Source organism: Magallana gigas, chromosome 1 (assembly GCF_963853765.1).
Source record: "Magallana gigas chromosome 1, xbMagGiga1.1, whole genome shotgun sequence".
In the NCBI taxonomy this organism is placed as follows: domain Eukaryota; kingdom Metazoa; phylum Mollusca; class Bivalvia; order Ostreida; family Ostreidae; genus Magallana; species Magallana gigas.
In genome coordinates, this window is record NC_088853.1 from 1968131 (window position 1) to 1988990 (window position 20860).

The window sequence follows — 20860 nt, forward strand, 5'->3', positions numbered from 1 at the left end:
ATAAAAGTCTAATGTCGAGAGCGTTGTATTATTTCTCTTTTTTGCACCTTTAAATACACGGAAGAATGACTTTGGGTTGGATCGGCGGAGTAACCCCAGTTGATTTCCCTCATGTCTTTGGTATATACGTTCAAGACGAGTTTCGACGGTTTTGTATTTCTTTTTGGCAGCAGCGAGTTTATCATGGTTTTCCGACGTTCTAGATGTGTTGAATGTTGACAAAGACTTTCTGTAATCCTGATATAGGGCCTTGCATCGATCATCGAACCATGATTTGTGTTCTGAGTTGGTGTTTGACTTGGAATTTTGTTTGGAACCGCGTACGCTGTTTTGGTTATATGTTATTTCCTTTTCACAGAACTCACTGAAAGTGTCTAGTATTGCGCTGGAAAAATTTGTCGCGGAGATGTTGATACCTTCTGGAGATTCGTCTATATCAGAAGCGATTATATTTGGTGAACTATGGTCTAGTCGTTTTTTTATTTCGCCAATAGCATCCGGGTTCCATAATACTTTTGTAGTTTTTTCCACAGGGGTTTGAAGTATATTATGCTGTTTATTATTGTTTTCTTTCGTTTTTACTGTGAGGTAAATAGGCGCATGGTCAGAATATAAATTAAAGTCACCAACACGAAAGTTACAAGTTTCCCTTCGTAAAAGAGCATTTTCAATTAGTACATCTATACTACTATATTAAAATAATAGACTCGAATTTTTCGCCTTTTATACCGATTAATCGGAAGAGTACTGTCTTCTGTTTCATATATTTTAAACATTATTGGTACTTTAATATTACCAATTTGTTTTAATTTTTTCTCAATCAAGCTTTGCTTATTAAAAATCAACGAAAATTGCTTTAAAAATTCCGGAAATCATCTGGATTTTTTTTCTTTTACAATATTGCGCATGCGCATTGCATTAACGCTAAATCACGGGAGCCGTTTTAGTTTACGTTCCCACAATATCACATTTGCATGGATGAACTCAGAAACAATACTACAAATACGTGTAAATTGTTATTGGAAATTTGCTTTATATATTCTGGTAAAAAAAAAACGTTGGTGAAAAAGAATTGAATTATTCAATAATTTGAATAAAATATTTAGATGAAAGGTATTTACAGTCTCAAAATGGTTTGTTATAAAAAAAAATCGTTTTGGATCGATTCTGCAATTTCCTACTACATTACGGTTATATGGGAGGCATTTTAACTGCGATGAAGGCCTGTTCTCAGACACAGTTAGATTATTTTAATTAAGCAGAGGGTAGTGAAATAAATAGCATTATTACAGGCTTAACGCTTGGTTCTGTTAAGGTCAACAATACGGTGTGTCGATGAATCTATTTTATAAATGTTCAATATCATATGCAATGTTAACCCGTGCACGCACGGGTCAAAGTCTAGTAATCTATAAGACTGGTGCCTCTCGAGTTACATAAGGTCACTTTTCCTGTTTTATCATCACTAGACCGACCATTCAAGATTCTCAACTGCGTTGACTTACATAAAGAGATTAGGGCACGTCCATGGGAGTTAATAGTATTCTTATCTTCTGTTCTGCGTTTTGTAATTTCTTCATCAGGGATATAACTTAGGACACTTAGTATATGACTATGTAAAGTTTTATCAATAATAGTAGATTCAATGAAATCTGCTGCAATTCCACACCTGCTATTCCAGTCAACCATAATAGGTACATTTCCGCGAAAGATATATTTCGCAACACTGTCTTCTAGAATATCAAAAATCTCTATATTGTAAGCAGAGTGGAAGACGCTTCCCTCGAGTGGTATGTATGTGAAGGCAATACAGAGGTCCTTACCAGTGTCAAATAATCGTTTGTCAAGCTTTAGCCAAATAATGCTATCGAATAGAACCTCGGATACAGTGATAAATGACTTAAGCCACGTTTTGCTAGCAAGTATTAACCTATCCCCTTTACATTTACTTCTCTGTATTGGCGGGAAAACGTCAAACTCACACAGTTCAAAATCATTATCGCTAGCCAGGTTTCACACAAGAATATCAAATCATTGCCCTTTAAAAGAGTTTGAAAGTTTTCGTCCTGTAATTTTTTATCAAGAGATCTCTGGACGTTCCAGCTACATATCTTCAAAGGATGTTCAAATGAACCCCTTCCGCTGTCCTATTTTGTATCATCGGGTATGTTGACCTCTTTTCCGTCTATAATATAGAGTCTATTTACTACTAAGCTTGCGCGTTGGTTGTTTTTCTTAGCTTCTTGGTAGATAGGGTAAAGCCTCTTTCTCACTTCGATTACCTCTGTGGGGAATTGCTCACGAACAAAATAGTTGGTGCCTTTCAGGTTTTTTGAATGGGATCGGACTGTTTCTCTTTCTTTATGAAAACTGAACTTGGCTAAAATTTTCCTATGTTTTTTCTTGTCAATAGGTCCAGCCCTGTGAACCCTTTCAAAACTGATATTTTTGGCAAACTGACTATTTAGTCTCATGTCATGTTCGATGAATTCATATAGGAATTTGCTCTGTTTCTTCTGGTTTTTCATTTGGTTACTCGGGAATATTGAAAAATATCAAATTGTCTCTCATAGTTCTGGTCTGTAAATCAAGCAAATCGTCTTTTGTTTTGGCTAGATCTGCTTTGATATTGCTTGTTGTGTTTTCAAAAACAGATGTGTTTGTTTTGCATTTGGCAACTTCCTCTGTTAGATAATTAACTGTTTGCTCCATATGAGCGAATCTAGTTTCAAGATTGCCAAGTTTATTAAGAATTTCATCTAAGCAGTTTAACTTTGAAAATTTGTTGTGGATATCCACTAGCATGTTCTAAACAGTGGGCACAGGGGCTTGAAACTGGGGAAATCCTGACGGTACACCAACATGAGGGTGTTGCTGGAGATTAGGGCTATGGATTGGGGCTCCTCCCGGTACCTGTGTGTTTGTCATTTGGTTGGGTGTTTTGTGCATCATAGCTAATTCGGGTCTAGCATTTAGAATTTCATTTGAACCGGCTATCATTTCGCCAGTGGAGCCAAGCGTGACATTTTGACTAGTAATACTAGTACTCTGTGTATGTGTGTTATGTTGGTCATGCAATTCTTGCGTTCTTTTGGGTGATAATTCACTTTCTGTTCCTGCAGAACTTCTATCAGACCGCCTACGTTTGCCAATTTCAATTTCGTTTTTGTCTGTGTTTCTACTCTTAGCCTTTGTAACATATGCCATATACAATCAGGTGCGAAAACCTTTGTTTATTTCAGGTAATGCGACTATTCACGGACTATGACACGTATATATAGTCATGTAAATAAACGCTTTGCTATAAAACTACTAAATATCAAGACACGAGAAGTCACAATACTAGTACATACAGTTTCCAATGTCTGTTTTTGCTGTTTTTGCTCCTCATAAAACGTCTCTATGTGCCACTACCCGGATTCTCGATTAGAGCTCAGCGAACACGTCCGCCAACACAACCCCCCCCCCTAAAAAAAGAAAGAAAAAGATTACATTCACGATTTTTTTCATTATAAGAATGGAATGAAAATGCTAGCTATTCTTGTTATGCCCCTGATTTTGTTTTTTTTAGATATAACTTGTAGTCATATTTTAAAATCTCGTAGGAAAGTATTAAATTAAGTAATTCCAGTGTTTCTGTTGTTTGGGGTTTTTTAGCCAATGTGTTTTCACGCATGAATTTGGTATGCTGACCGTCAGTCGTGTCATTCATATAAAGTCTCTTAACTGACCATTCGTTTTTTACCCAGAGAGACTGTGGCCGATCACGATCTTTTTATTGTACTGCCTTCAATGTGATTTGGAATAAGAGTTTAACAACACAGTCAGTTAAATAGTTTCATTTATATGGCCATGAATGCTTCACACTTATCCTAGTTTATCCTTATAAAGTCATCGGAGAGTAGGATCCGCTCTCGTGATAATATTGCCTGTACTAGCTGTCGTGGTAAAAAAAAAACTGACTTTAATCTGCGTTGATAAATTATTATACCAAAATTAAAACATATATATGTTATTTTTTTGTAGTTGGTATGTAAAAAATTAAGTCATCATCAACGTGCATGCTACACACATAAAGTCTGGGTGTGGATCCGTTAGTTAGAGATCTAGTTAATTAAAGTTTATTGAGACAAATTACATTTTACAAGTCACTGAATCACCGTGTCCTGTTATAATATTCAATCTTTTTTCAGCAACTGACAAGAGCAATCTTTAATATAATTTTTAATCTTTTTTTTACATGGCACCAACGGGCTTCCGTAAAATAGTTACATAGAATATCAATTACATGAAAAAACTTTCCGGAATGAAGTAGAAACTTTTAGCAAGGGAGATAATAGCGTCAGATGGTATTGACTAGGACGTTTCTCATGCGCTGGCTGAGCTTTCTACATAGAACATGAATCCTACCGCTGGATTCAGTTCCTCCCAGATGTCTGATGAATTGTGTTTAATTGCCAATTTATTAGAGATCAGATACAAATGTACAGATTTATGAAACAATTCTTTGAAGGGGATTATTGCACCTGCCGCGCCGATTGAAAAGAAAAACAAAAAGATTTAATAGGTCACATACATATTTCATATTTCTTCCCCTTCCCAACTTCGTTTTCTTTCTAAAGGTTGAATAACACATCGTCACAAAATGGCTGACCTCTGATCGAAACGAAATTTCATTATATTAAAAGGATTTTATCGACAGCAACATCTACATTACTTCATAGCCGGGTGGTTAAAGTGTTTGGCTTATGATCCGTACATCCCGAGTTCGAATCCATTGGGGGCTTTTGCTGTTACTTACTGAATTGAATTTCTAATTATTCTTTTTTTTATCCCCAAACTGCAAATTTTCGTTTATTTGACATATGTACGGTTAATTTATCATAAATTTATGATAAATTTATCTTTCATAATCAAATAATTTACTGTTAGTTCGAGTGACTTTTTCCAGGTGTGTTATTCCACTTTAGACAAAGAATGTATTTTTTAACGTTAAAAATGTTCTAACCCAGTTTATGCTGTCTAAGTATAACGTCGCTAGCTGTTGAATTTTATTCAGTCGTTATTTAAATTTCAGTTCTTTTAGCATCAACATACCGATCAAAAGTAAAGTTAACCGACAATTATTGCACACAGTTCAGGTTGCATTTTCATAGTTACATAAAGGAGAACCTTGGAATGTTTCCCCTGCAAATCTCAGCACTTTCGGTCTTTCAGTAGGTGCTCTTTATTGCCAAATTCACTCTCACGCAAAGAACGACGACAATGAAAATTAGAATAATTATTTTGGTGAAATACGGTTATGTATCATTTTAAATATGTCTCCAAACAAATATCTAAACCTGTCAAGCAGACGATTTTTATATTTGTAGATTTTTAATTTTAGAATGACAGTAAATCTCTTATTCAGTAAAAATGACTTTGAGCCTAGGTTTAGGGTAATTCTATTAGTCACAATTCATCTTTACAAAAGATAATCTATAATTGTAAATACTTCGAGAGGGTGGGGTATATTTCTCGTGTCACAAAAACGACTGAGTACATTGCGTGCAAATGCAGGCGCCTTTCTTTTATATAATTTGACTTTTAAACAAGTTAACTTGATCTCGATCTTAACACTAGTTGTCATGAGAATATTTAATCTTTTATAAGTAGTTCAACATTGTGTATGAATTTTACGTCCCGGTTAATTGATTTTTAAGATTTTTAGTTATTTTCTCAAGGAACCCGACATCAAAGTGACAAAATAAGTGACTGATAAGTGACAAAGTCCTAAAAATAAATACAATTTTACGTGTGATAATAATTGAATGGCATTAAATGGTTATTTGAAAAAAAGGCCTTTATTTATTTTAAAGGTGATAAATGATATAAGCACATGTAGATGACTATTTAAACAATTTTAAAATGCTTTCTCTGGTGATTCATGCGGAATGTGAAGGTGGCTATATTGCAGAAAAAAATGCATATTTTTTTCTGAATTGTCTACGGAGATTTTGTATTGCAGCAAGCCCGGATGATAACGTTGAAAAATTGCGCGATGTATTCCGAGTGTATTCCGAATGAAAAAAAATGTAAACATTCCCCATTATAAATCTCCGTAAGGAATCTGTTTTCGTTCCTGTGTATTTTTCCGAGTGAAAGATGATAATGTGTCAATGAAATTATCTTGGAAAATATCCCTTTCAACTATTTCAATTGCACTTCTTTCACAGGTAAGTGTATTTTTATTAATAATCGTCCAAACGTGCTGCATAAATATCTTGGGACAGACTATAATACGTTAGCTAAAAGACACGGCCAAAACGTCTCCAGTGAGACTTTGTGTCTGACATCATCATGATTATTTCGTGCAGTCCGTGATTTCTCTCAGGTCGCTGTAGGTTTTGACCAATCCATAAACGGAGCGTGTATATATATATATAGGTCCTGTCAGTTTCAGTCGATGAAAGGTTAGACCAATCGATAAACGGGGCGCGTAATTTTCAGCCTGACTGCTTCTATATAGCTATGAAATAACTATACGTTTCCGTAAGAAATAGAAGGAATTATACTCGGAGGATGGAAATATGAAAATGAATGTTCAGGAGATTGTGACGCATTTCAAACATAAGCATAACATATAAAGCCTGTATGTTGGTAAAAGATTGACAAAAGTCAGTACAAGTAGCATTTTCAAAACCATGATGTTTTACCTGTGAAACACAATAAGATGGTATCATGCAAGAGTTCTACTCTGACAAATTGTTTGGATCACCATGTCACATAAAAAAACACGACTCACATTTTTTGTTCATATTTTTTCCACTGTATTCGGCATATTACTTGTATGACAAATAACTTTATTTTGAGATTTGTATTTAGAAAATAGCAGTAAAAATAGTAATTAAGTGATAAGTGATATGACTTTTTCTGTGCTATATTTACATTCTACTGTGTTTTCCCATTAAATTCTGTGATCTTTAAATGCCTCTAAATGCAACAAGTAGTCAAAGGTCAAATTGACGAGTTTTATTATGACGTCACAAACGTTGAACGCTGTAAATTGCAACGTCACAAGCGAAAATCAAAGTTCACGCTTGTGGCTGTTACTGTGGCTCTTCCATTAATATTAACTTACCCTTAGGATAGGATAGGAATTTTAAGATATGAATCACATTTGCAGACAAGGCCAGAAGTTTAAAAAATGTAAATATAAGCATTAAATCATGAACGCGCGCTACTCAATTTGTATGTACACACCGCTGCAGTTATGAGAGTGTATACTTCAAAAAATCATGATTCAATGCTATAATATAGTAAATTACAGTTGTTTGGGTGACAGAAGAATATACCAGCACGCACATGTAATTATGACGTCACTTACGTAAAATGACGTCAATTTAAATCGTTTCGTGTGTCAATCATTATTCTAACCTGATTGCCAGTGCGAACTATTTCATTTTTAAAGTACATGTAGTTGATCTTTATTTCATTTATTCAATACTGCTATGAGCAAGAGCATAAACAGAGCATACGTGTAACATGGAATTATTTCTATCTCAAATTTCATTTTTTTTTTTAAATATTACATGTAGGACATATGTACATATACTATTTTTTTCTTGTTAATTTATACCAAAAAAAACCCCACACATAATCCACAAAAATTGCAATATATAATATTTTTAATGTGCAAAAATTTCATTACTGTTATTTTTAAAGCCATAAAATATGTATTAAAAATCTTCTGTTTAAATCGGCCCAAAATCGGCCCCGTAGCACTCTACGCAACTGTGTGATCGGCCCAAAATCGGCCCTGTGGCACAGAAGTGGTTAAGAAGCGCGAGGTGGGGGGATGGGGTAAATTAAAGACATACACATGTAGAAAGTGTGTTAATGTATGCCGGTAATGTGGTATCATCTTGTGTAACTGTTTAAATTAAAAACATACACATGTAGAAAGTGTGATAATGTATGCCGGTAATGTGGTATTATCTTATGGAAATGTTTAAATTAAAGACATACACATGTAGAAAGTGTGTTAATGTATGCCGGTAATGTGGTATTATCTTGTGTAACTGTTTAAATTAAAAACATACACATGTAGAAAGTGTGTTAATGTATGCCGGTAATGTGGTATTATCTTATGGAAATGTTTAAATTAAAGACATTCACATGTAGAAAGTGTGATAATGTATGCCGGTAATGTGGTATTATCTTATGGAAATGTTTAAATTAAAGACATACACATGTAGAAAGTGTGTTAATGTATGCCGGTAATGTGGTATTATCTTGTGTAACTGTTTAAATTAAAGACATACACATGTAGAAAGTGTGTTAATGTATGCCGGTAATGTGGTATTATCTTATGGAAATGTTTAAATTAAAGACATACACATGTCGAAAGTGTGATAATGTATGCCGGTAATGTGGTATTATCTTGTGTAACTGTTTAAATTAAAGACATACACATGTAGAAAGTGTGATAATGTATGCCGGTAATGTGGTATTATCTTGTGTAACTGTTTAAATTAAAAACATACACATGTAGAAAGTGTGTTAATGTATGCCGGTAATGTGGTATTATCTTGTGTAACTGTTTAAATTAAAGACATACACATGTAGAAAGTGTGATAATGTATGCCGGTAATGTGGCATTATCTTGTGTAACTGTTTAAATTAAAGACATACACATGTAGAAAGTGTGATAATGTATGCCGGTAATGTGGTATTATCTTATGGAAATGTTTAAATTAAAGACATACACATGTAGAAAGTGTGTTAATGTATGCCGGTAATGTGGTATCATCTTGTGTAACTGTTTAAATTAAAGACATTCACATGTCGAAAGTGTGATAATGTATGCCGGTTATGTGGTACATGTAATTGGGCTCAATCATGGAAAACCCAGTTTAGATTATATATATATATATACATCCTAACAATACATTATAAATATAAGAAAAAGTATATGTTTACTTGCTAGTTGTTTGTTATAACCTCTCAGAAATGGGTATCCCCTTGAAAACTTTTGTGAAAAACATGAAATTTGCAAAATGTCTGGATTTTTTTCTAAAATTAATTCCTTAATGGTTGGTAAATTAAAAAAAATGCATGTAAAAATCGAGTATTAACATTTGTTTAAACCATATCACATCAATATTTTGCGCAATTTGTAAGTTTTTTTTTTGTTTTTTGTTATAAGTATCTCTGTGTTGTGTGGGCCTATTTAAAGAGGTTGATACTCCGAGTTATCTCCCTTCTAACACAGATTGAAGTGTATATAAAGACTTTTTCATGAATAATTTACAACAAGAATATACAAAGAAATGATGATCAGATACATCAAGGAATTCTACGATATATTACTTAGCATTGTTTCTGAAAGTGGACGGGGCATGTGCAGATCCAAAAAATATCCCCGGGAGGGGGGGGGGGGTCCTGCGGATATTTGAGTTAGCCGGGGGGGGGTTGGGGGGGTTGAGACATAATTCTGGCAATTTCTTTAGTTAATTTAAAGAAATTTGAATTTTGCAAGGGTTGGAGGGGGGTCCGTACCCCTGACCCCCTCTAGATTAGCGCATGGGGGAGTGGCATACTTAACCATAATTTTAGAAAAATCAACTATCATATCTATTTCCATGGTGGCTTACTATAGGAAGTGAAGGACATGTCTTGGTAGGCGCTGGCACGATAAGGGTCCTCCAAAGCTCAAAGTCAGGAATTGACCTGGATCTTTAAATGATGGCGTGGTTGAAGTACACCGATCATTGTTTCAAAAATATCAATAAATATATGCACTTTATTCTACATGAAATGCAATGGACCAATATTTTATTTACTGAGAACAAATCAAGAAATAACGTATTGTCAGGGACACCTACACTTACATGCAGCAGGGTACAGCTGTTTGAACACCTAATTTCCATTTTACTTTTAAAAGAATTCCTCATGTAATACATTTCATGCGCGGGTCTACAGGTGGAATGGTTGCATATCTTTCCCCTGAAAAAAAAACTTATTAAATAAGTAAAGCAAAGCTACCCCCACCCCACCCCCCAAAAAAGCCATTGGATCCCCCATCCGCTAAACAAAATACCCCCTCCCACATTTGTTCGCTTTTTGGACATACGTACGGTTTATTTATCATCATATCTATCGTAATTAAATAATTTACCTTTGATTTGAGTGACTTTTACCAGGTGTGGTAGTCCACCTTAAGGACTTTGTTTCTTTGTTGTGAACGGCTTTCTCCCCGTCAAAAACGAGCGCGGCCTTCGCTAAATTTCTCTCCTGAAACAGTTCTTCAAATTCAGCCAACTTTTTGGACTTCGCCCCTCGTGCTTAAATTCACATGCTGGTCCGGTCTCTGCCACATGCGCAGCACTGCTCACCGTGGTGGGTTTTTTTTTGCAAGTTTCTGAGTAAGCCCCGTTATGTTTTTATGATTAAACAACTCTGTTTTTCTATCGCTTTGTTTAGTAAGGAAGGAAAATAATGAAACTGTCTCATCGTTCGATAGTCCTATATCACTGCATTCCATTCTATCTGCCATTTTACCTCATTTAAAACACATACAACTAACGACCAAGCTTAGAGTGCCACGCCACCGCATTGTTCTACTATTTATATTACCTGATCACGTGACTCGAAACCTATTCGAGTTCATGTATGTATGAAAACTCATCACGCTCATGATCTCAAATACAGTTGAACGAATGGCAGAGCTTTATCGCCGTGTTTTAATGATAAAACATGCGAGGTGAAAGGTTGTGAATAATGCATGGTGGGTGGATAGGTGTAGAGGGACTGATTATCATGACAACACATTTAACTGAGAGAGAGAGAGAGAGAGAGAGAGAGAGAGAGAGAGAGAGAGAGAGAGAGAGAGGGTTAGTTATGCTGAAGAGGTTGATAATTTGAGTTATCTCCCTTATAACACCAAGTTATGACATATCCTGTAAATAATTTACAACATTTTTTTTTTCGAAATATCAAGACCATTAAGAACAATAAGAACCGATTTTGAAAGTTAACAAAAAGCAATCTTACTTGGAAATATAGAAAGTAATCAAAAATTAGCAGTAAGTAATACAAACGCATGTTAGAGGGCATTGGATGTAAACTTAAATGATATTTCATTTTTTTTTATTTACAAGAAACAAATTTCGATGATACTGAAGTCAATGTGTATGTGCGTTTGTTCCAATGTACAATGTACAGCAATAAAAAAAATCTTAGAATCGAGAAATTTATTAAAACTTCAGATTACCGCATGCAACTGCGTGCACTCTATAAACGACTAGTATTTAATTTTTTTTTAAATAGATAATCACTTGGCCGATATTTGTATTCATTGTTCATTGAGAGAGAGAGAGAGAGAGAGAGAGAGAGAGAGAGACATGTATTCATTCGTTGTGTAACATCGATAATATGAAAATTTTAGACACTGTGTAAAAATCTTACTACTGACCGAGTATAAGCTACAACTATCGGCACTGTGCTATCGATTAGTGCCAAAAAATGGACATAATTAACGCAGATGTCTTATTGAGAGTTACATGCAATCTTACATTTTGAAAAAAAAATATGTGAATAATGCTTATATATAATTAAATATTTCAAAGATTATGGTTTATAAAAATCGCATCACAAAATACAACGGTGCGTGTGAACTTAGTAAGCGATTTTCATGTGGTGTAGACACGTGTACTTATAAGTGAAACTCAAATAGAAGCTGTGATTGTCACTTTAACTTATGAAATTCCGAAAACATATTTTATAAACAATTTGTGCAAAGGAGGGGCGAGCTTGAACAGATCTGGAAAGTCTAAAACATGCATACATGAAAGGCGATGACTTGATTGAATTGAAGTGTATACATGTAGGTTCAGCACGTGGGGTGGCTTTTGTATTGTGTTGGTCTGACGTATTTGATACACTTAATTTGGCGTGTACGATTATGATTCAACACTGATGAATTTGATAAATCCAGTGTTAATGGGAAATTTATCAACAAACTGTGTTTATGTCAAATGTTTTTGTAAAAGAGGTAAGGAGCGTAGATATAAACAACTTTTAAAAGAACGAGGTAATTAACGGTCTGTAATTCTCTCTCTCTCTCTCTCTCTCTCTCTGTCTCTCTCTGTCTCTCTCTCTCTCTAACCCGGGTAATTTACAGTTTATACAAATTAAGCTTGTTTATGTAAACTAATGATAGTACTTTAATTAATTAAAACACGCATGATAAAAGCTAAAAATTATGAGAGAGAGAAAGAGAGAGAGAGAGAATTTCATCAGTTATAGATGCAGACACATCTCCATGCTCGCAGATGATAAAGGGCATAATATACATGTAAATAATGTGTTATATTTTGTTCAGAAATAATTGATCTGGATACACGTACAGTTTGTCTACATGTCAGGACTTTTTACATGAATTTCCGTGCTCTGTTTTCCTCTAGAGACGTAAGAATTCCCTCCACCAGCTTTTGGAGCATACTCCAAATAGTACTCATGCAGCGGAAATTATGTGTTTTATTAGAAGATTAAATTAAAAATGCTCCCCAGTTTCGAACCCCCATACTTCACATTTGTATTAAGAGTCAGGGTTGATCTTGTACATGTGGTTTCCCCCCCCCCTCTCTCTCTCTCTCTCTCTCTCTCTCTCTCTCTCTCTCTCTCTCTCTCTCTCTCTCTCTCTCTCTCTTGCTTACGCATGCATTGTTGATAAGTAAGAAATACCACATAAGTGTGGGGGAGGGCAGGCCCCATCCACCTCCCCCCTCCCCTAATCCGCCCCCGATCCTGAAGCCTGCAAACATTTCTTTGTTTTGAAGTTGCCTAATCATAGGCGTCGGAACCGGGGGGGGGGGGGGCTAGGGGGGGCTTAGCCCCCCCACTTTTTTTGCAAAGTTATACCTAACCATTAGAAACATAGTGTGATAGAGGGTTCAGCCCCCCCACTTTTTCTCGCAAGAAAGATTATTGTTCCTAAATTTACGTTGAAAGATTGAGAAGTTGGATTCAGAAGCATCTTAGCTCTTCCCCCCTCCCCCCACGGATTAGGAATTTCAACATTTTGGAAAGAAACATTTGGGTAAGTAATTTTTTTTTCTTATGGAAGTATAGGTATACCCCCCCCCCCCCCCCCCACGGATTAGGATTTCCATGATTTTGGGAATTACTTTTTTCTCAATAGTTTTGAGGATTAGTCTAGCCCCCCCACTTTCAATTTGCTTCCGACGCCAGTGCTAATTATAGGAAGTAAAGGACGTGTCTTGCGCTGACGATTTTTAAACGATGGCGTGGTTTAAGCTAACCCCCCCCCCCCCAACTTATTAAAGCAGTGTAGTAAAGCTACCAAAAATAGACCTCATACCCCCCCCCCCCCCCCCAGCTTCCTCTGGGAGAAGGGTGGGGGGGGGCAAACAAAATAACACACCTTAGGTTAAAAGTTGAAATATATATATCTTGGTGAGATTGTGTCTATAATGCGAATAACATTTCTAGCTGTAATTCATAAAAAAAAAACACCATTATATCATACGATTCTTACCGTATATATTTTGCTTTCATTGATTATTTTATTTTGTGCAAAAGTGCGTGTACCGAATGTCCTTGACATGTTGTTATGTGCTTGTGTTCAGTTCAACAAGTGCGATGTTTTGGCTGCTGAAATAAACACGATTTCCGGTGTCAGTCAGAATCAGACATTCTGTTATAAAACAAACACACTTCATCGTGACTGGACAGGAATGCTATACTCTATATATGGAGGTAGCAGAGAGAGAGAGAGAGAGAGAGAGAGAGAGAGAGAGAGAGAGAGAGAGAGAGAGAGAGAGAGAACCTGTTAGAGAAAAAAGTAACAAATAGAGTCAAAGATAAATTTAAAAAAACGGCAATATATAGGCCTATAGCAAAACAGAGAGAAAGATATATTTTTCTGTGAAGTGTATCCCGAGTTTTTGCTTCCATCACTTTTTGCTTGATATTTTGATAATCATAAATACCTTTGCATTCAAACTATGTTCATCCACTAATATGAAAAATATCCAGATTATCTGTTTTGAAACGCCCCCTCTACTGCCTCAGGTGTTCATTATAAATCTCCGTAATAAATTTGTGTTCGTTCCTGTGAACTTTTTTGAGTGAAAATGATAATTGTTCAATGAAAATATCTTGGACATATTCCCCTATATCGATGTCATTTGTATTTCTTTCACAGGTATATGTATCTTTATTAAAAATCATCAACAAGTGATGGAAGCAATAACTTGGGACATATTATGGAGGTAGCAGGATTGCCGTCAAAAAGACAATTTCATTTCACAAACGCAAATTATGAAATTTGACATGAATTAATAAAACAAAGCACATACAGTGAAACTGACCAATAAATTCACTTGAATTGTTCTGGCAAACATTGCTGCGAAAAATGTAGAAATACAGGATCGCTTTAGAAGTCATCCGTGGTCTCAAATTCATTTTTATCCCCCCCCCCCATCCCCCCACCCACCCCCTTACTTTAAAAAAAGTTTACTTCGAGTATATATACGTTTAGTAATATAAAGATGAAATTAAGTAGTAATAAAAACTAAGTTGACCGATTATTACATTAAAACTAAATATTCGAACCGTTTTTTCTATCTTTGAAAAGCGATATACATGTATTCATTATCTGGTACCGAAACGACATGGGGTCGAAATTGCTAGGTGGCGAAGCGTCTAGGCATCGCTGTGACGTATGTCGACCAGACGATAGACAGATTTGCATTTGGGAAGAGGAAAGAAAAGTTTATTTCTATCCGTTTAGATAATTGTTCCCCGTGAAACAAAAGGTTTGTCATATCATATATTCTACAATGTAGTCTACTTCTTCCATATATCATGCCAGTGATAATCTATGTGAGATAAAACGTGATATTTTTAAAAATCAACTTGAAATAAAATGGCTGACCCGGAAACAAACCTTCGAAATCGTGTCATTCATGTATATGTAAAGTGTTGAAGAAAAAAACTGTTGTAACTTAGTTCAGGTAAGGGAGGAGGGGGTAAGTTGTTTCAATCCAACAGCTCAATGTACTAGTGACAAGACAAGTCGTTTGGTCAGACACAGAACCCCCTTTTTTTTAAAAAAAATGTTTATAGAGTAGGCCTATATATACGTTTAATAATTATAAGTAATATAAAGATGAAATTAATATAGGAATGACTGTATAAATTTTTTTGTTCATCGACAAATGAATCTAAAAACCGCATCGCAAACTTTATGAAAGCCGAATCCAAGTCAGTGGGAGTTTGTATCAAAATATATACTAGGCTAGCAATGAAATTATATTGAATGATTATGTAAAGAGTGAATATATTTACTGGGAATTTACTTAGAGTATACATAGAAGGTAATACTTGATATTTATAGTTGCAAATATGTTTCCTTATAAATATGAACCTGCAGAATAGCGAATCATTTCAATAATGTGTGAACTTTTTCATGACATCACAATGATAAAGGCACGTGTTTATCGTTTCACAGTTGCATTACTAGCATACACTAGCGTCTTTTAATTTCATACATTTTAATACAGGAAAGATTGGTAGCAAACCTTTTACATTAATTTGTAAACAATGAACAGATTGTGTTCTACATCTATATGAATAAATCATGTGTACATAAAATAGGAAAGTTGAAAGGTGACTGGGCGATGAATGTTCACAAAAAATTGTTTTGTTTTTCCTAGACCGTTTTCCTATACTACAAATTTAATAATACACATCAATAGTGATCATTAAAAGAATGGTGAATATCATGAATATGGTAGGATGTTTTAATAAACTAATTTAATTAATTTAATACATTAATGTATTTGAATATATAATACTGAGAAGGAGGGGGCGGAACAATTGACCATTGAAACAAATAATCGACATCATTCTAATTTGATAGAGAAAATTTGTAGGAATACAAAATTAAGGTGTAATATCCCTCTGCTACTAATTTTGCCATATATTTTTCAAAAAAATTCATATTGATTTTCATCAAATTCAATATCAATCGATTCTTATGAAACAAAGTTTAAATGATGAAGCGCTGCTAGATTTTTCAAAAATTGATAAAATGTCAAATCATGATATGAAGAAAACTAGACATAGTGATTAGAAAAAGCAAAATTTTACTATCACAGCTTAAAATTAAAAATCTAAAATATATATGAAAATAATATATAGTTATATACATTTTCAATTCATATTACAAAACATATTGAAGCGCTGCATTTTAGTTCAGAATAGCACTTTGTTGTATAGGTTTTCAATCAGCAAGAGTTATCTTTCTTCATCATAGACTTTTGAAGGTTTTACATACAGTGCATGATAAATTGCCACAGTTTCTAAACTGTCAGAAAAGGTTTTCTGTTTTTAAATTTGGATAAGATAATAGTAAATGGATATATATTTAAGAAATTCTAAACATGTAAACCAGAGCATTTTGTTATGTAACACAAAACGGGGATCAAGTGAATAATCTTTCATTAATTTGTATGATATCAATATAGGGATACATTGTCTTGAGTCAAATGAGATATTAGGTGGGTTTTTTTTTTCAATTTGTGTTCCCATATCTGCTCCCTCAGAATAGAAAAGCCTTATTCAATTTTAAACATTTGAAATGTTATAAGTTTTAAACGATTATAACTAAGTCTATAATTTGTAATTGTCTTGGTCACATTTCCCCCAATTATAATTCATTCAGCTCTGTGAACGAGCTATAGATAGAGAAATAAAAATATTCCATCAAAATATTCTCTGGCCTAAAACATCAAATATGTAATGTACATGTACTGAACAAGTACATACAATTTAGTTATATTTGAAAAAAGAATAATCCATCGGGAGGGGGTGGGGGGAATAGTCATGTAGATATTGCCTCATAAATACTATATCATTATGATACATTTCTTGTAATATTTTGTAAAGGTTTTCTTTACTTTTTTGTCCCCTGCTTCAAAAGAGCCCTGGGGTTCAGTTCGTTCCGTTCAAATTTTCTTTTTTTATATTTGAATTTAAATAAGGGTATCGCCTTCCAACATAAATTGGGACCCAGCACCACCTCCCTTGTTGTTACATGCCTCAATAATTGTGAGTTAACAGAAACAAAGTGATATTATTTTCTACAGAAGTTATCTCTCTTATCAGAGGGACATTCCACCTTAAATGAATTGGCCTACTATGTGCTTTAATAAAAAATCATATATTTATGCATACATATAATATTCTTTAGATTGAAGTGTGAACCTAAACATTATTTTTGTTCCGTCGATTACTTGAGTAACAGAAAGGCATAAGGCCTAAGAAAAAAAATTGTTTGTTTCCGCTTTCCCGACCGACCCTAGCTTTTACCCCCCGACTCAAAACTTTTTTTTAAAGGATTTTTGATGGAAAATCTTTTAGTTTCGTTTTTATCCAATTTGGAAAATAAAAATAATCAAAATTTTGGTCACAAAAATGCTTGAAGCAGTTACTCTTCTCAAATCAGTGTAACTTAAACGTTTTGTTTCAAAATGGCTGTATGTTTCCATGTGTTGTAGATTTTATTAATGCTCTCATCATTGGCAGAGGAAGGATCTGCTATATAATATCATTTTTGTGTTTTCTTAAGACCAGCTTAATAGTCAGGAATGATATTAAAAGTATTTCTCATTTTATACCATTTATACCATACCAGTATCTAACCGGCATGTATGGATACTGCAATATTAAAGGGAAAAAACATATTTGAAAAAATAAAAAAATTCCGACCAACCGACCTTACTTTTTTTCATCATGAAAGAGTGAAAGCGGAAACAAACTATTTTTTTTGTTAGGCCTAAACCAGTGTTTTATTCAGAGCATTGTATACGTTGTATGCATGTATGTAAACCAAGCCGGAATAGATTGTGGGACGTCAAAATAATCAATTTTCTTGGTTTTCAATACAAAAGAGTTCTACATCATGTCAGCCTCCCGTAAATACAATTTTTCACTTCAAACGTGCATTATAGCTTAATTATGTAGTTTATTTTCAAAACAGCATGACCATGTGTGATAATTTAAAACGCTTTATTAATATAAATAAAATGCATTTTTGACTTTCCTTCCGCTTTAAGTATTGTACCTTGATATTTCAAATACTCGGATATCTCAAAGTTTTAAACAGTCCCATCTAGTTCGAGATAACGAAGTTTGACTGTTTTTTATACGAACTCTTTTAAAAACAGGCAAAAATACAGACGTTATCAGTTTCAGAGAGCAGTGATACGGAATCTGAAAACCACAGTGTGGTGATCCGGAAAATCAGACCAAACTCTGTAAAATTAACGGGATATCATCAAGTACTAGAATGTAACAGTTGATGGTCTCTTTACAGGTTCCCAGGCTGTGTCTGACTGTGCTGTGTACTGAAAGATCAAAGAGAGAATACATGTGGTATAGTATTCATGTAATATCACCATGTTCATGTAGCTATACTATGTATTTTTAGGTCACCTGAGTCACTCAGGAGACCCATTGCTATCTCACGTTTGTCGTCGTGTGTCATTCATAGACATTTTACATGTAGTATACATCTTTTAAATGGGTATGAGGGCAGTGGTCATTGTGTTAGTCCTGGGGTAAGAACTGTTGCCCGAAACCATAGGCGGAGGTCAACGGATGTGTGAAATGTATTTTGATAGCAATTATTGTCTGTTCTTTACATGGGGTAAAGACACAACTGCATTTTATCCATGTTTTATAACCACATTATAAAAAGTTACATTCTGTATTTCATAGGTGAATTGTAAATAAGAACATACTGAAGATATGTGTCACATTTGAAAAACAGTGTTTCAATAGAATCAGACAGAAGGCAAATCCTGTGTCGGCCCTCATTTCTATAACTAAGTTATGGTGATGTGTGTGTGGAGAGAGAGAGAGAGAGAGAGAGAGAGAGAGAGAGAGAGAGAGAGATTACATGTCTAAGAGAAATAGCAGTGTGCGAAATTAACGGTAGACAGATAGACAAAATCTATAGAAAATACGCCCGGTCTATAGTAACTCGAATATTTTTAGACCAACTTGTCTATTAGAACGAACGCAGCCTATCGTCTAGTCGATTGAACGTTTTACTCAATACCTTTTTAAATACACTGTGATAAGAAGCAGAATGTATAAATTGCCATGTGCTATTTAAAAGTAAAAAACAATATTCAGAGCATGTCATTTTTTGACAAACTGATGTATTCACAAGGTGCTAGACCTTGGAAAAAACCACCATTCTAGTTTTCGCATTCGTGAACCCAGACTGCACACCTGGGCCCGGTTTTTCGAAAGGTGGTTAAATTTAACACTGTGTTAAGGATAACGACATGTTAAATCCTAATCAAGTGATTAGCTAACGCAGTGGTTAAATTCTGTTGATCAAAAGCAATTTAACGCATTGGTTAGCTAACACTGTGTTAACCGAGTTAACCACTCGGTAATCACTTGGTTACCCATAATTCATCTCTACTTCCTATATATGAAGAAAAAAGAAGATTTTGCTTTGGGATTTCAATAAGTTTGAATTTAGTGAAATATTATTGATATAATTATATGTTGAACATCTATATCATTTCCAGGGTTCCGATCCTATATAGTATGCAATTTTCCAAATTAATCCTTTCTTTTCTTGTTGTCTATATAACACCGTTAAAGTACAATGTAATAGCTTCAAAATACCATTATAAATTCCTTTCAATGTGTACCGGTAAATCAATTAGGTACATGTATCATAAAATACAGTTCAAAGGCTCAACAAATTTTCTAATTAATTTATAGGGTTTAACTTACACTCATATTCTATGAAAAGACAATTTGTCTTGGAATAAGAAAGCTTATGCAATTTTTAGAAAAAGTATACTGCATATTGCCAATTTCATTGAGGTTTGAGAAATATATGGTCATTTAAGTGAACCCACCATTTCCACTTTACTCTATTTAACATAGATTCATATGGATCTTCTTCAGCAAAACATCTTTACTTAATATTTAAGAGGTCAATTGTTGTTCAACCTCTTTTAATAGGAAACCTTATTCAATACTGCATATATCTACATGATATTATCATTCTAAAAGCACCACATCACTTAGAAATACCCTTGCACGTATACCCTCCTCCTATGTATTGATTTTCATAAAAAGCAGTGGTTTGAAATCTTTCACCTAATATTATGAAACTTGTGGCAATTTCCTAGTGTCAATTCTCACACATATTTGAAAACATGTATCACCGACACTAAAAATTGACCTATTTTGAAAATTGGATGAATTGTAGCATTTTAGAGACAAACATCCATGCCGTCCCGCATGTGATTTCTTGTTTAAATTTCTTAAAAAGCAAGCTTAACAATCATATTTAATAAAAATCTACTCCCTTTCCAACCATGATAAAATAAATAATGTCTGCCTTAATTTTATTACAATAAAATTCAAACACACCCGGGTAGCTGGAGACAGATAAGAAATCCAAGAAAAATGTTCAAATTTTACATGTTTTTCTGTTAAATGCATAAATACAATACAAAGATAAAAATATGGTTGCTTCTTGTTCATTTCAAAAGTAGTTATTATAGCAGATGTTATTTTAATTTATGTAAAATGTACATTTTCATATCCTACATGCAATTTAAATTGAGACAATTGGAAGGAATGGGTGATATTTCAACTATATATATGTAAAATTTCACCTTTGGACAGGAAGGAGCTAAAAACTTGAATTTTTTTTTTTACATTTTGTATTCAATGATAACTGCATTTGTCTTCATGTAAACTTTGAAAGAAAAATATGCCTTAAATAAAAGGATAAGAGGCTTACTAGTATTAA

General features: G+C 34.2%; 1 protein-coding gene and 1 long non-coding RNA gene across 2 annotated transcripts in view; both read left to right on the forward strand.

Moving 5' to 3' along the window:
- Window positions 1-18369, forward strand: part of LOC136273007 (uncharacterized) — a 34108-nt gene extending 15739 nt beyond the window's left edge. The window contains exon 4 of the long non-coding RNA XR_010711129.1: window positions 18259-18369. This is a non-coding gene — a long non-coding RNA (uncharacterized lncRNA). The remainder of the gene's footprint in view (window positions 1-18258) is intronic.
- Window positions 1-20860, forward strand: part of LOC117687390 (talin-1) — a 111571-nt gene that overhangs the window by 66139 nt on the left and 24572 nt on the right. The gene's annotated exons all lie outside the window — the stretch shown is intronic.